Source organism: Pseudophryne corroboree, unplaced genomic scaffold (genome assembly GCF_028390025.1).
Source record: "Pseudophryne corroboree isolate aPseCor3 unplaced genomic scaffold, aPseCor3.hap2 scaffold_982, whole genome shotgun sequence".
NCBI classification, from domain to species: Eukaryota; Metazoa; Chordata; class Amphibia; order Anura; family Myobatrachidae; genus Pseudophryne; species Pseudophryne corroboree.
The window spans coordinates 47,067-61,249 of NW_026970562.1; the positions used below are offsets into that span (position 1 = coordinate 47,067).

The following is a 14,183-nucleotide window of genomic DNA, read 5'->3' on the forward strand; positions in this document are numbered from 1 at the left end:
CTCAGCAACCCACTGCTAAATTGTGCTTCCTATCTGTTTTTATAAAATCACTGAATCAAATCTAACTCTGATTACATCAGAGAAGGCCAGGTACCCTACACCATAAGAGGGGGTTTGAAATTTTGACTTGTCTACATAAAGATCACCAAAATCTGATAACAAGGTCAATTACATCCCTGGGTGGGATTGAACCACCAACCTTTTGGTTAATAGCCTTACACAGTAACTGATTGCGCCACAGCAACACTTTGCAAAAGTCCATACTGACAAAGGCTAATAAGCATTCATCTAGAACGATTCCTAGAAACATTTAAAAAAGTCAATAATGTGGAGAGTTTTTGTAAGATGTTTCTTCCATCAACCAATGAAGAAACACATTGGTACTTTCCCATGATGAGTGAGTGCTTCAGGATCTCTTGCACTTACATGTGCAGCAGAGTACTGTAATGGAAGCATGCTGGGTCCATAACCCAGAGGTAGGCAGATTGAAACTATCCTCTGCTATATGCATTTTTTTTTGTTAATTAAAGTAATCCAAAACTGGGATTGATATTTTTGCTCTTTTATTTTTACTTAAAGTACAATAACTTTTACCATTTTAATTTGTTTTAATAGTATATTGACAGTATTGTTTTCTTTCAAAAATCCAATTAATTTTCTTTACCCGATTATTAAAATGGTAATTGACAAAAACAAACTACATTGTCACCAGAAGAGCAATACAAAATGTACAAATGATATATTAAAATCATCTTTCCAGCTTGAATTTCAATGATGCATTGGGGCAACGATTTTGTGAGAAACATCTTCACCCTTAAATAAAGATTTTCTTAATTCCTTACCTGTGTGCTAATTAGATATCACCTTGTTTTCACATTAAACAGACTTCCACATGAGAAAGCAGCAAGGATGCAGTGGCGTTAATGTTTCCTGGTGTCAACCTGTATTATTTCAGTAGATATTGAAATGAGGATGCATCTTGTTGCCTTTCCAATGAAGCAAGTTTAATTTAGTAATAGGTGAAAAACCATCCCTACAAAGATGTTAATCAGATACTTGGCTTTGTGGACACTTTTCAGAGAACAAATTTGTTAGCATAAAAATAAAGCCAGAAAATGAAGAGCTATTTAATCACTCAATTGGATTTTTTTGCCAGCATATTTCTTTTTCTCTGCAACCCACTGCTAAATTGTGCTTCCTAGCTGTTTTTATAAAATCACTGAATCAAATCTAACTCTGATTACATCAGAGAAGGCCAGGTACCCTACACCATAACAGGGGTTTTCGAAATTTTGACTTGTCTACATAAAGATCACCAAAATCTGATAACGAGGTCAATTACGTCCCTGGGTGGGATTGAACCACCAACCTTTTGGTTAATAGCCTTACACAGTAACTGATTGCACCACAGCAACACTTTGCAAAAGTCCATACTGACAAAGGCTAATAAGCATTCATCTAGAACGATTCCTAGAAACATTTTAAAAAGTCAATAATGTGGAGAGTTTTTGTAAGATGTTTCTTCCATCAACCAATGAAGAAACACATTGGTACTTTCCCATGATGAGTGAGTGCTTCAGGATCTCTTGCACTTACATGTGCAGCAGAGTACTGTAATGGAAGCATGCTGGGTCCATAACCCAGAGGTAGGCAGATTGAAACTATCCTCTGCTATATGCATTTTTTTTTGTTAATTAAAGTAATCCAAAACTGGGATTGATATTTTTGCTCTTTTATTTTTACTTAAAGTACAATAACTTTTACCATTTTAATTTGTTTTAATAGTATATTGACAATATTGTTTTCTTTCAAAAATCCACTTAATTTTCTTTACCCGATTATTAAAATGGTAATTGACAAAAACAAACTACATTATCACCAGAAGAGCAATATAAAATGTTCAAGTAATATATTAAAATCATCTTTCCAGCTTGGATTTCAATGATGCATTGGGGCAACGATTTTGTGAGAAACATCTTCACCCTTAAATAAAGATTTTCTTAATTCCTTACCTGTGTGCTAATTAGATATCACCTTGTTATCACATTAAACAGACTTCCACATGAGAAAACAGCAAAGAAGCAGTGGCGTTAATGTTTCATGGTGTCAACCTGTATTATTTCCGTAGATATTGAAATGAGGATGCATCTTGCTGCCTTTCCAATGAAGCAAGTTTAATTTAGTAATAGGTGAAAAACCATCCCTACAAAGATGTTAATCAGATACTTGGCTTTGTGGACACTTTTCAGAGAACAAATTTGTTATCATAAAAATAAAGCCAGAAAATGAAGAGCTGTTTAATCACTCAATTGGATTTTTCTGCCAGCATTTTTCTTTTTCTCTGCAACTCACTGCTAAATTGTGCTTCCTAGCTGTTTTTTTTATAAAATCACTTAATCAAATCTAACTCTGATTACATCAGAGAAGGCCAGGTACCCTACACCATAAGAGGGGGTTTGCAATTTTGACTTGTCTACTTAAATATCACCAAAATCTGATCACAAGGTCAATCACGTCCCTGGGTGGGATTGAACCACCAACCTTTTGATTAATAGCTGAACACACTAACCGATTGCGCCACAGAGACACTTTGCAAAAAGTCAATACTGACAAAGACTAATAAGCATTCATCTAGAACGTTTCCTAGAAAAACTTTAAAAAGTCAATAATCTGGAGAGTTTTTGTAAGATGTTTCTTCCAGCAACCAATGAAGAAACACATTGGTACTTTCGCATGATGAGTGAGTGCTTCAGGATCTCTTGCACTTACATGTGCAGCAGAGTACTGTAATGGAAGCATGCTGGGTCCATAACCCAGAGGTAGGCAGATTGAAACTATCCTTTGCTATATGCATATTTTTTTGTTCATTAAAGTAATCCAAAACTGGGATTGATATTTTAGCTTTTATTTTTACTTAAAGTACAATAACTTTTACCATTTTAATTTGTTTTAATAGTATATTGACAGTATTGTTTTCTTTCAAAAATCCACTTAATTTTCTTTACCCTATTATTAAAATGGTAATTGACAAAAACAAACTACATTGTCACCAGAAGAGCAATACAAAATGTACAAGTGATATATTAAAATCATCTTTCCAGCTTGAATTTCAATGATGCATTGGGGCAACGATTTTGTGAGAAACATCTTCACCCTTAAATAAAGATTTTCTTAATTCCTTACCTGTGTGCTAATTAGATATCACCTTGTTTTCACATTAAACAGACTTCCACATGAGAAAGCAGCAAGGATGCAGTGGCGTTAATGTTTCCTGGTGTCAACCTGTATTATTTCAGTAGATATTGAAATGAGGATGCATCTTGCTGCCTTTCCAATGAAGCAAGTTTAATTTAGTAATAGGTGAAAAACCATCCCTACAAAGATGTTAATCAGATATTTGGCTTTGTGGACACTTTTCAGAGAACAAATTTGTTAGCATAAAAGTAAAGCCAGAAAATGAAGAGCTGTTTAATCACTCAATTGGATTTTTTTGCCAGCATATTTCTTTTTCTCTGCAAACCACTGCTAAATTGTGCTTCCTAGCTGTTTTTATAAAATCACTGAATCAAATCTAACTCTGATTACATCAGAGAAGGCCAGGTACCCTACACCATAAGAGGGGTTTTTGAAATTTTGACTTGTCTACTTAAAGATCACCAAAATCTGATAACAAGGTCAATTACGTCCCTGGGTGGGATTGAACCACCAACCTTTTGGTTAATAGCCTTACACACTAACTGATTGCGCCACAGCGACACTTTGCAAAAGTACATACTGACAAAGGCTGATAAGCATTCATCTAGAACGTTTCCAAGAAAAACTTTAAATAGTCAATAATCTGGAGAGTTTTTGTAAGATGTTTCTTCCATCAACCAATGAAGAAACACATTGGTACTTTCCCATGATGAGTGAGTGCTTCAGGATCTCTTTCAATTACATGTGCAGCAGAGTACTGTAATGGAAGCATGCTGGGTCCATAGCCCAGAGGTAGGCAGATTGAAACTATCCTCTGCTATATGCATTTTTTTTTGTTAATTAAAGTAATCCAAAACTGGGATTGATATTTTTGCTCTTTTATTTTTACTTAAAGTACAATAACTTTTACCATTTTAATTTGTTTTAATAGTATATTGACAGTATTGTTTTCTTTCAAAAATCCACTTAATTTTCTTTACCCGATTATTAAAATGGTAATTGACAAAAATAAACTGATGAGGATACTACTGCAGTCTTTGTTTCGTCTGTACCCGCTGAAAGAGCAGCAAAAGTTGGAGATCTTGATGGGACAGTTGAAAGGGCTTGCACTTAGAGAGGTTACTTCCTGGCCTACTGAAGAGAAGAAGACTGTGGACCAGATCCTCAACAGGCTTGCTACCACATTTGACACAAGGACAGTGTCAGAACTTAAAATGCACTTCTTTGCTCGAAAGCAACAACCAGGAGAGTCACTACGGGGCTATGCCCTCAGCTTTCAGGAAGCACTCAGAGATGTTCAGCAAGCAGACCCTGAGGAAGTGCATGACAAAGAGAAAATGTTATTGGACCAGTTCACTGAAGTTGCAAGGGGCGAATTTGTAAAAACTCAGCTGCGACTATTGAGATTGCAGAAGCCTGGAAGCACATTCCTGGATTTTAAAGAGGCTGCGATTAAAGTTCTAGGCTCCAGTCTTACTTCAGGGGCTGTTCCACAAGAGTCTATTCCAGAGATGCCACGGTATCAAGAGAATTCTGATGCCCAGGAGTCAAGTTTTAAAGGAGCTACTTACCCACCTACAGTAAAAGGAGTGACAGTGCCATGTTCAAAGACATGCATATTTGACTCTTCTAGTGAGTTACGAAGTCTGCTGGCTGAACTGACACGTGGTGTGACAGAGATGCGCAGAGACCTGCAGATTCTGAAGAGACAGCAGGCACTGCTCCATGAAGAAATGGAATGGTGCCAGGAGAGGAGACCACTGAACAGTTCCCAATGGGACCTACATAGAAACAGGGAGACACTTTTTTCCAACCACTTTGCCTCCCAAAGGCGACCCATTTTTCAAAGCTGTGAAGGAAGCGGACAAATTAAGAGAGAATTTGAGCAGCCAGATCATTTAAACTCCAAATTCATGTGGTTAACCCGTTATGTTAGCCAATGCCCGGTGGTTCAAGTTTGCATCAATGGAGTCTCAATGCCCGCTCTCTTAGACACTGGATCACAAGTGACCACAATACAAGCAACACAGTTTGAGCAGCATTGGACTGAGGAACAGATGTTTCCGTCAACTTCCACATTGATAAACCCGATTGCAAGCAATGGGCACTGCATCCCTTGCAAAGGATACTGGGAAGCTGAAATTCAAATCGGACGAACAGTGCTACCACAGCAAGGCTTCATCATCACCACTGCCCAAGATGATGGATTGCCTCCAGTGATAGTGGGCATGAATGTGTTGCGGAACTGCTGTGAGGAGCTCGTAGCAGCACTCCAAGGAGAGTTTCAAACTGACAAGCTCCAGGAGAAACAAGGCCTTCAACCTGGGATAGCCAAACAAAAGGGAAGAATGATAACAGAATTATCTGTAAGAGAGGAACATGAAAAAAATAAGGCCAGCCAAATAATGATAGAAATGCCCATCTCCAGTGTCCAGATTATCCGAAAGAATGCTTCAATGTTAGGCATGAATAATATAGCATCCAGTTCTAGAAACTGTGAGCAACCTATTCAAGGAACCAGTTTTGACCACCTGCAAGATAAAAGTCAGATGATAAGACACCTCAAAGCCTTACTGAAGATTGGGAAATACCTGACCAAGCGACAAAGGCAAGAATCCTCGCCAGAACTCCTGAAGTTGTTGAGACAGCGAGAAAGGCTGTTTGAAGAGAAAGGACAGTTGGTTCGATGTAGTGTGGATCCTAATACTCATTATAGGATCAGTCAACTTGTAATTCCAAGACAAAGTGCTTGTTATGTGCTTGAAGAATATCACGACAAGTCAGGTCACCCTGGGTGCAAAAGGATGGAAACAAGCATCTGGAAAAAGTTCTTTTGGGTTGAAATGAGGGAAGACATCAAGAGATGGTGCCGAAACTGTCCAACCTGTTCTGTAAGAAGAACCTTGCTGCCTCTTTCTCTCCAGAATCCATTGTCCCAAACCAGCTGTGATACTGAATCCCAAGATGGAATGGAAGAGGCTCATAAAATGTATTTACAGCAGACTAAGGTGGTTTGTCACCGACAAGGAGGCAAGAAGACTAGGGCTTGCAAAACAGAAAACCACCATAGTCAGCTGCAGTTTTGTACAGCATGTCCCAAAGACAGTTTAGAAAGAGTTCAATACTCATCCATGGCAGGGGGGTTGAGGTTTCCTAGACAAACTTTTCAAGACCATATACTGTCCAGATTTCAACCGATTGCTCCAGGAGCATGTGTTAATGTACTATAGCACAAAAGGAATTATACCTATCAGATACTGATGTTAAAAATGTTGATAAATGTTAATGTTTCAGACATAATCTGTGTTCACTAATGAATGTGACTGGATATAGTGAGAAGTTTATATAGGGATAAAACCAAAATGCGTGAGGACACGCATGTTTTGGGGGGGGGCACGTGTGATATCCCATAACAACAAGGACATTTTTGACAACAGTGTAGTTGCCTGTGCCATTTTAAATAAAGTTTATTTAAAAGAAAATTGAACAGCAGTTTGAGAAGTCAGTTGGAGCCATGGTGAGGAAAGAGCTGGCGACGCCATTACGCAGAGATGAGCAGCTGAGAGAGGGGAGACAAATAAGCTGAAAATTGCATGAGAGAGTAAGCAGTAGTGCAAAATACAGCAGTGGAAGTGCAGCAATTAACAAGTAAGAACGCCATGACACTCTCAGCCAAGAGAGTGCACAGCAAGTGTCAGAGACAGGAGAGTATAAAGCCTTTATACCAATGCTGACTGGCCTACATCTGAGGGGAAACTGCCTCAGAAACATCTATTGACTGGGTGAGATAAATCCATATTTATACTGAAACCTACTCCACTGCAAAGGACATTATCCTATATTTACTATACCTATGCAGCGATTTACATGGGAAGCAGCTCCAGTTTGTTTTAAACAATCATCTTTACTACACAGAGCTACAATATTTTGTTCACAGCTAAAGGAGACAATAGCTGCATATAACTATGTAACAACATAACCGGGCCCCAACGTGCACATAGAGACTCCCTGCAGTGACACCAATGTTATCTTGGACTTAAATATTGTCTGCATAAGTTGATTTCTATTACTAAGCAACATAGTATTAATCTCAGATTTAGTTATATTACCATTTGTGTAATGACTTAAAGTGTATATGGTGTCTGTGTTTAAGTTGCTTGAATCAAATCTTTCCCTTCCCTACTGTAATCAGTTCCTTTTCTGAGTTATGTGGTAAACCATTTATTCTTTCATACAAAGCCCTGCCTGCCTTTCTTTGTGTCTGGGGAAACCTTGCCTCTCTGCCAGGAATAGAGAAGAGCTGCTGCTGAAGGAGGAATAGTCCATCAAGGTATCCCTGACCTGTTCCACATAGTTTACACACTTGTTATACCGGGGTGTTACATTGTGTGTGACTGACCTTAGGAAGAAACCGGAGCCTCCGCTGCAGTGACCCAGCAACCAGGGCACGGGAGTATACAGTGCCGCTGGGAGTGATGAAGCTGCAGTAAAGATGTCTATTAGACCTAGCCTGCTGCAGCCCTTGTAGATTCTCATAAAAAAAGTTCTTCTTTTCTTGTCAAAATTAATAGCTAAGAATAGGCTGCTTGAGGCAGGCCCCTGTTAAGTGGCCTGCTACTGAAGGCAACAACTACAAACTGAGCTCCCTGTTCATGGAAGCGGGGTTATAGAGGAGAATGCGCTGAGCATCTTGGGAACAGTCAAAAGCTTTGAGCCGGTTGGTGCCTCAGATCAAGATCCTACTCTACACCCCAATGTGAATCCTTGTGGAGTCCAGTGTACCCCACAGAAGAAATTAATGTGTCACACCCATTGGCAGCAACCTTAGAATAGCTGCTGATGGGCACAATTGAGAAAGGAAGGGGGGGGGACATTTGAATCCAGCACATAGATGCAATTCAAATATGTAATTTGAACCTTCCTATTTTAAAATATAATGGATGAACCTCACCCTGTGAGAACAATCTTCATGATATAGAGATCTCATATGCAAAATAAGTATTAGTTGGGATAGGGCTGGGGAGGGTGGCTGCTCGGGCAGCCCCTCCCCCGTCAAGTTAAGGAGATTCAACTGAGGAAGCACAAGGGAACTCTCGTCTGGGGACAACAACTGCAGGGAGACCACATCTTTTCAGATGAACATGGGAGGGCGGAAGGCTGCCTAATACTGAAGCACCATCAAATATCAAACCATATGCAATAACTAGTACAAGCATTCCTGGGGGAAGGTCTGCAGGAGACGAATTTGCATACGGTGATGTCATCCAAGCAGTGGGCCAAAGTTGGCTGGAACCCTCATCTGCATATGAAAAGAGAAAAGGGTTATGCAGGGCATGGCGGCATTTTGCGGCGCTTGGATGACCCCTAGTTCGCATTAAACACCTCCACCCTCCTTCGGTGTGGGGCTCATGTTGACTATGCCCCAGCCCCTGAAGCATTCAAGCTGATTTCTTGCAGCAGCTGGGCACTGTAACAGCTCCAGAGCTGCTCTGTAAGGCAAATAAAAGGGTGTGGGCCCTGCAGCACTACCTGTAGTTCGCATTGTGCGTTGGAAGGCACAAAGTAAGCAGACGGGAGAAGTCAGGATAGTGCGCAAGGGCATAGAAGGGAGCGGCTCAAGAAAAGAGAAGTGGAAACAGACAGCAAACTAGGCTGGAGAGAGACCTGAGACAAAGAGATCTGAATTATACGAGAGCCGACCAGGGGAAACACAAATTATGCAGTCAAGTTTCCCACATTTGGGGAAATCGCAGGGGCAGCACAGCCAGAGTGCAATGGGTGAGCCTTGCCCTTGGAGAAGCACCTTCAAGATCATAGTATCTCACCTGGCAGGTAAATAGGAGTTGGGCTAGAGCTGGGGAGGGTCGCTGCTCGGGCACCCCCCTGTCAAGTGAAGGAGATCCAACTGAGGCAGCACAATGGAACTCTCGAAAGAAGAACAAGGCTAGAGGAAGATCTGAGACAAAGAAATCTGACTTTTACCAGAGCTGACCAGCGGAAAACACAAACACAGTCCCCCACTACCACAAATAATGCAGGCGAGTTTCCCACATTTGGGGAAATCACAGGGGTCAGCATACCCAGAATGCAATGAATGAACCTCACCCTGGGTGAACAATCTTCATGACCATGGTGTCTCCTATGCAAAATAAGTATGATTTGGGATAGGGCTGGGGAGGGCCGCTGCTCAGGCACATCTCTGTCAAGTAAAGGAAATTCAACTGAGGCAGCACAAGGGAACTCTCATCTGGGGACAACAACTGCAGGGAGAACACATATTTTCAGATGAACATGGGAGGGCAGAAGGCTGCCTAATACTGAAGCACCCCCAAACAACAAACCAAATGCAACAACTAGTGCAAGCATTCCTGGGGGAAGGCCTGCAGCAGATGGATTTGCATATGGTGATGTTATCCAAGCAGTGGGTCAAAGTTGGCTTCAACCCTCATCTGCATATGAAAAGAGAAAAGGGGCGTGCAGGGCATGGCGGCCTTTTGCGCTGCTTGGATGACCCCTAGATCGCATTAAACACCCCCACCCTCCTTTGGTGTGGGGCTCATGTTGGCCATGCCCCATCCCATGAAGCATTCAAGCTGATTTCTTGCAGCAGCTGGGCACTGTAACAGCTCCAGAGCTGCTCTGTAAGGCAAGTAAAAGGGTGTGGGCCCTGCAGCACTACCTGTAGTTTGCATTGTGCATTGGAAGGCACAAAGTAAGCAGACGGGAGGAGAAGTCAGGATAGTGCACAAGGGTATAGAAGGGAGGGGCTCAAGAAAAGAGAAGTGGAAACAGACAGCAAACTAGGCTGGAGAGAGACCTGAGACAAAGAGATCTGAATTATACGAGAGCCGACCAGGGGAAACACAAATTATGCAGTCAAGTTTCCCACATTTGGGGAAATTGCAGGGGCAGCACACCCAGAGTGCAATGGGTGAGCCTTGCCCTGGGAGAAGCACCTTCATGATCATAGTATCTCACCTGGCAGGTAAGTAGGAGTTGGGCTAGAGCTGGGGAGGGTCGCTGCTCGGGCACCCCCCTGTCAAGTGAAGGAGATCCAACTGAGGCAGCACAAAGGAACTCTCGAAAGAAGAACAAGGCTAGAGGAAGATCTGAGACAAAGAAATCTGACTTTTACCAGAGCTGACCAGAGGAAAGCACAAACACAGTCCACCACTACCACAAATAATGCAGTCGAGTTTCCCACATTTGGGGAAATCACAGGGGTCAGCATACCCAGAGTGCAATGAATGAACCGCACCCTGGGAGAACAATCTTCATAACAATGGTATCTCCTATGCAAAATAAGTATGATTTGGGATATGGCTGGGGAGGGCCGCTGCTCAGGCACATCTCTGTCAAGTAAAGGAGATTCAACTGAGGCAGCACAAGGGAACTCTCATCTGGGGACAACAACTGCAGGGAGAACACATATTTTCAGATGAACATGGGAGGGCAGAAGGCTGCCTAATACTGAAGCACCCCCAAACAACAAACCAAATGCAACAACTAGTGCAAGCATTCCTGGGGGAAGGCCTGCAGCAGATAGATTTGCATATGGTGATGTCATCCAAGCAGTGGGTCAAAGTTGGCTTCAACCCTCGTCTGCATATGAAAAGAGAAAAGGGGCGTGCAGGGCATGGTGGCCTTTTGCGGCACTTGGCTGACCCCTAGTTTGCATTAAACACCTCCACCCTCCTTCGGTGTGGGGCTCATGTTGGCTATGCCCCAGCCCCTGAAGCATTCAAGCTGATTTCTTGCAGCAGCTGGGCACTGTAACAGCTCCAGAGCTGCTCTGTAAGGCAAGTAAAAGGGTGTGGGCCCTGCAGCACTACCTGTAGTTCGCATTGTGCGTTGGAAGGCACAAAGTAAGCAGAAAGGAGGAGAAGTCAGGATAGTGCGCAAGGGCATAGAAGGGAGCGGCTCAAGAAAAGAGAAGTGGAAACAGACAGCAAACTAGGCTGGAGAGAGACCTGAGACAAAGATATCTGAATTATACGAGACCTGACCAGGGGAAACACAAATTATGCAGTCAAGTTTCCCACATTTGGGAAAATCGCAGGAGCAGCACACCCAGAGTGCAATGGGTGAGCCTTGCCCTTGGAGAAGCACCTTCATGATCATAGTATCTCACCTGGCAGGTAAGTATGAGTTGGGCTAGAGCTGGGGAGGGTCGCTGCTCGGGCACCCCCCTGTCAAGTGAAGGAGATCCAACTGAGGCAGCACAAAGGAACTCTCGAAAGAAGAACAAGGCTAGAGGAAGATCTGAGACAAAGAAATCTGACTTTTACCAGAGCTGACCAGAGGAAAGCACAAACACAGTCCACCACTACCACAAATAATGCAGTCGAGTTTCCCACATTTGGGGAAATCACAGGGGTCAGCATACCCAGAGTGCAATGAATGAACCGCACCCTGGGAGAACAATCTTCATAACAATGGTATCTCCTATGCAAAATAAGTATGATTTGGGATATGGCTGGGGAGGGCCGCTGCTCAGGCACATCTCTGTCAAGTAAAGGAGATTCAACTGAGGCAGCACAAGGGAACTCTCATCTGGGGACAACAACTGCAGGGAGAACACATATTTTCAGATGAACATGGGAGGGCAGAAGGCTGCCTAATACTGAAGCACCCCCAAACAACAAACCAAATGCAACAACTAGTGCAAGCATTCCTGGGGGAAGGCCTGCAGCAGATAGATTTGCATATGGTGATGTCATCCAAGCAGTGGGTCAAAGTTGGCTTCAACCCTCGTCTGCATATGAAAAGAGAAAAGGGGCGTGCAGGGCATGGTGGCCTTTTGCAGCACTTGGCTGACCCCTAGTTTGCATTAAACACCTCCACCCTCCTTCGGTGTGGGGCTCATGTTGGCTATGCCCCAGCCCCTGAAGCATTCAAGCTGATTTCTTGCAGCAGCTGGGCACTGTAACAGCTCCAGAGCTGCTCTGTAAGGCAAGTAAAAGGGTGTGGGCCCTGCAGCACTACCTGTAGTTCGCATTGTGCGTTGGAAGGCACAAAGTAAGCAGAAAGGAGGAGAAGTCAGGATAGTGCGCAAGGGCATAGAAGGGAGCGGCTCAAGAAAAGAGAAGTGGAAACAGACAGCAAACTAGGCTGGAGAGAGACCTGAGACAAAGAGATCTGAATTATACGAGACCTGACCAGGGGAAACACAAATTATGCAGTCAAGTTTCCCACATTTGGGGAAATCGCAGGGGCAGCACACCCAGAGTGCAATGGGTGAGCCTTGCCCTGGGAGAAGCACCTTCATGATCATAGTATCTCACCTGGCAGGTAAGTAGGAGTTGGGCTAGAGCTGGGGAGGGTCGCTGCTCGGGCACCCCCCTGTCAAGTGAAGGAGATCCAACTGAGGCAGCACAAGGAAACTCTCGAAAGAAGAACAAGGCTAGAGGAAGATCTGAAACAAAGAAATCTGACTTTTACCAGAGATCAGAGGAAAACACAAACACAGTCCCCCACTACCAACAAATAAAGCAGTCACGTTTCCCACATTTGGGGAAATCACAGGGGTCAGCATACCCAGAATGCAATGAATGAACCTCACCCTGGGAGAGTAATCTTCATGACCATGGTATCTCCTATGCAAAATAAGTATGATTTGGGATAGGGCTGGGGAGGGCCGCTGCTCATGCACATCTCTGTCAAGTAAAGGAGATTCAACTGAGGCAGCACAAGGGAACTCTCATCTGGGGACAACAACTGCAGGGAGAACACATATTTTCAGATGAACATGGGAGGGCAGAAGGCTGCCTAATACTGAAGCACCCCCAAACAACAAACCAAATGCAACAACTAGTGCAAGCATTCCTGGGGGAAGTTCTGCAGAAGACGGATTTGCATACGGTGATGTCATCCAAGCAGTGGGTCAAAGTTGGCTTCAACCCTCATCTGCATATGAAAAGAGAAAAGGGGCATGCAGGGCATGGCGGCCTTTTGCGGTGCTTGGATGACCCCTAGTTCGCATTAAACACCTCCACCCTCCTTCGGTGTGGGGCTCATGTTGACTATGCCCCAGCCCCTGAAGCATTCAAGCTGATTTCTTGCAGCAGCTGGGCACTGTAACAGCTCCAGAGCTGCTCTGTAAGGCAAATAAAAGGGTGTGGGCCCTGCAGCACTACCTGTAGTTCGCATTGTGCGTTGGAAGGCACAAAGTAAGCAGACGGGAGAAGTCAGGATAGTGCGCAAGGGCATAGAAGGGAGCGGCTCAAGAAAAGAGAAGTGGAAACAGACAGCAAACTAGGCTGGAGAGAGACCTGAGACAAAGAGATCTGAATTATACGAGAGCCGACCAGGGGAAACACAAATTATGCAGTCAAGTTTCCCACATTTGGGGAAATCGCAGGGGCAGCACAGCCAGAGTGCAATGGGTGAGCCTTGCCCTTGGAGAAGCACCTTCAAGATCATAGTATCTCACCTGGCAGGTAAATAGGAGTTGGGCTAGAGCTGGGGAGGGTCGCTGCTCGGGCACCCCCCTGTCAAGTGAAGGAGATCCAACTGAGGCAGCACAATGGAACTCTCGAAAGAAGAACAAGGCTAGAGGAAGATCTGAGACAAAGAAATCTGACTTTTACCAGAGCTGACCAGCGGAAAACACAAACACAGTCCCCCACTACCACAAATAATGCAGGCGAGTTTCCCACATTTGGGGAAATCACAGGGGTCAGCATACCCAGAATGCAATGAATGAACCTCACCCTGGGTGAACAATCTTCATGACCATGGTGTCTCCTATGCAAAATAAGTATGATTTGGGATAGGGCTGGGGAGGGCCGCTGCTCAGGCACATCTCTGTCAAGTAAAGGAAATTCAACTGAGGCAGCACAAGGGAACTCTCATCTGGGGACAACAACTGCAGGGAGAACACATATTTTCAGATGAACATGGGAGGGCAGAAGGCTGCCTAATACTGAAGCACCCCCAAACAACAAACCAAATGCAACAACTAGTGCAAGCATTCCTGGGGGAAGGCC

At 43.7% G+C, this 14,183-nt stretch overlaps 10 non-coding genes across 10 annotated transcripts; all 10 read right to left on the reverse strand.

The window, feature by feature from the left end:
• Positions 1-8,872: 8,872 nt before the first annotated feature.
• On the reverse strand, positions 8,873-9,035 carry LOC135048769 (U1 spliceosomal RNA). The gene has a single exon (XR_010240569.1). It is a non-coding gene; the product is annotated as a U1 spliceosomal RNA (small nuclear RNA).
• A 152-nt stretch (positions 9,036-9,187) lies between these two features.
• Positions 9,188-9,351, reverse strand: LOC135048705 (U1 spliceosomal RNA). Its single transcript, XR_010240516.1, has one exon. It is a non-coding gene; the product is annotated as a U1 spliceosomal RNA (small nuclear RNA).
• Positions 9,352-10,025: 674 nt separating this feature from the next.
• LOC135048718 (U1 spliceosomal RNA) lies at positions 10,026-10,188 on the reverse strand. Its single transcript, XR_010240528.1, has one exon. It is a non-coding gene; the product is annotated as a U1 spliceosomal RNA (small nuclear RNA).
• A 152-nt stretch (positions 10,189-10,340) lies between these two features.
• Positions 10,341-10,504, reverse strand: LOC135048849 (U1 spliceosomal RNA). The gene has a single exon (XR_010240644.1). It is a non-coding gene; the product is annotated as a U1 spliceosomal RNA (small nuclear RNA).
• Positions 10,505-11,178: 674 nt separating this feature from the next.
• On the reverse strand, positions 11,179-11,341 carry LOC135048734 (U1 spliceosomal RNA). Its single transcript, XR_010240542.1, has one exon. It is a non-coding gene; the product is annotated as a U1 spliceosomal RNA (small nuclear RNA).
• Positions 11,342-11,493: 152 nt separating this feature from the next.
• On the reverse strand, positions 11,494-11,657 carry LOC135048850 (U1 spliceosomal RNA). Its single transcript, XR_010240646.1, has one exon. It is a non-coding gene; the product is annotated as a U1 spliceosomal RNA (small nuclear RNA).
• Positions 11,658-12,331: 674 nt separating this feature from the next.
• LOC135048722 (U1 spliceosomal RNA) lies at positions 12,332-12,494 on the reverse strand. The gene has a single exon (XR_010240531.1). It is a non-coding gene; the product is annotated as a U1 spliceosomal RNA (small nuclear RNA).
• Positions 12,495-12,643: 149 nt separating this feature from the next.
• On the reverse strand, positions 12,644-12,808 carry LOC135048742 (U1 spliceosomal RNA). The gene has a single exon (XR_010240545.1). It is a non-coding gene; the product is annotated as a U1 spliceosomal RNA (small nuclear RNA).
• Positions 12,809-13,479: 671 nt separating this feature from the next.
• LOC135048770 (U1 spliceosomal RNA) lies at positions 13,480-13,642 on the reverse strand. The gene has a single exon (XR_010240570.1). It is a non-coding gene; the product is annotated as a U1 spliceosomal RNA (small nuclear RNA).
• Positions 13,643-13,794: 152 nt separating this feature from the next.
• Positions 13,795-13,958, reverse strand: LOC135048707 (U1 spliceosomal RNA). Its single transcript, XR_010240518.1, has one exon. It is a non-coding gene; the product is annotated as a U1 spliceosomal RNA (small nuclear RNA).
• Between the last annotated feature and the right edge of the window lie 225 nt (positions 13,959-14,183).